General features: G+C 36.3%; 1 pseudogene; it reads right to left on the reverse strand.

The window, feature by feature from the left end:
- Positions 1-951: 951 nt before the first annotated feature.
- On the reverse strand, positions 952-1,474 carry LOC111178172 (ATP synthase F(0) complex subunit f, mitochondrial pseudogene; annotated as a pseudogene).
- Positions 1,475-1,906: the final 432 nt, after the last annotated feature.

Genomic DNA, 1,906 nt, shown 5'->3' on the forward strand with positions numbered 1-1,906 from the left:
ATATTCCATTATATATAATACCACATTTCTTTTTAAAAATTTTATTTTACATTATAGTTGATTTACAATCCACAATATATTTTTTTAAAACTCTTATGCAACTTAATAGAAAAGCAAACAAGCAACCCAGTTAAAAAGTGGGGAGAGGCTCTGAATAGACATTTTTCCAAAGAAGACATACAAATGACCAACAGGCACTAAAAAAGGTGCTCAACATCACTAATCATCAGGGAAATGCAAATCAAAACTACAATAAAATATCACCTCACATCTGTAAGAATGGCTATTACCAAAAAGCAAGAAATAACAAGTGTTGGCAAGGATGTGGAGAAAAGGGAACTCTTATGTACTGCTAGAGGGAATGCAAATTAGTGTAGCCACTATGGAAAACAGTATGGAGGTTCCTCAAAAAATTAAAACTAGAACTACCATATAACCCAGCAATTCAACTTCTTGGTATTTATCCAAAGGAAACAAAATCATTATCTTGAAAATATACCTGCATCCCCATGTTCAATGCAACATTATTTACAATAGCCAAGACATGAAAACAACAAGGGTTCATCAAGAGATTAATGAATATTTTTAAATGTGGCATATACACAATAAAATATTATTCAGTCATAAAAGAAGGAAATCCTGCCATTTGTGACAACATAGATGGATCTTGAGGACATTATACTAAGTGAAGTCAGACAGAGAAAGACAAATACCAATACTGTATGATGTCATTTGTATGTGAAATCTAAAAAAAAAAGAAAAAGTCAAAAACAAAAATATAAAACTGAAACCATAGATACAAGAGAACAGATTGATGGTTGCCAGAAACAGTGAGTGAAATGGGTAAAGGTGGTCAAAAGCTGCAATTTCCAATAATAAAATAAATAAGTCATGGAGGTATAATGTACAGCATGGTGAGTATGCTTAATAATACTGTATTACATACTTGAAAGTTGCTAAGACAGATTTTTTTAAACCAGTCACCATTAGGATATGAAAGGATTCAGGGGTGCCCGGCAAAGGTCATGGTCAACAATGCAGAGTGCACCCTCTTCAGTGGTACTCACTTGGCTGCTCATCTTCAAGTTCCTTGTAAGAACAGCAGTAGTTGAAAATCACATAAGCTGCCAGCACCATAGAAAACCCAGTGATGCTCCCTTTCTTCACGTTGAAATACTTGTTGTAATATCAGTAATAACCTATTTGAAACGCTCCAGTAATGCCTTTAGGGATGAAACCCCACATTATTATCCAGGTAGGCAGCTCCTTTAATTTGATATCCAGGAGCTTCTTCTCCTTCAGTGGTACAACTGATGTCATCTTAGAGTCCTGGCTGTCTGCTCCAACCTGAACTCTTCCATGTTGAGCAAGGTTTGAGGCATAACTAAAGGCCTTCCCACATTCTTCATCTTCATAGTGTTTCTCACCACTATGAATTCTCCGACGCAAAAAAAGAGATGGATTTTTCCAGATATAAATGTCTTTCTAAAGCGGATTATTTTATAACTTGAATCCAAATCTGTAATCCAGCTTCTTGTTTCTTCTCTCACAACCATTCAGCGTTCTTCTCCTTGCTCCAGTATCACAATTATGTCTGGCTCATAAATGGAATGGTCCACTAAGACCAAATTACTATTGTTCTCCATCAACACATCATAGTACAACTTCTTCTGAATAGGATCAAGAAATTCCAACGCATGCTGAAAGAACTCTTTGGCCACATCCCTGAAAGTTATTGCTTCATAGGCCATGGTTCTAGACCTGCAAGAGCTGATCAGTCCTCAGGGTTTATTTACCAGAAAAAAACAGAGTCCAGAAAACCCAAACCTGAGATTGGGCACCTTGGTCTGTTGTGAGCAGATCTTCCTTCTCCCATGTCTAACTTCAAAACTGAAAAGAGGTCATA

This window comes from Delphinapterus leucas, chromosome X (genome assembly GCF_059928025.1).
Source record: "Delphinapterus leucas isolate spDelLeu-1000000601 "Yukka" chromosome X, BTC_Dleu_Yukka2, whole genome shotgun sequence".
Classification (NCBI taxonomy): Eukaryota; Metazoa; Chordata; class Mammalia; order Artiodactyla; family Monodontidae; genus Delphinapterus; species Delphinapterus leucas.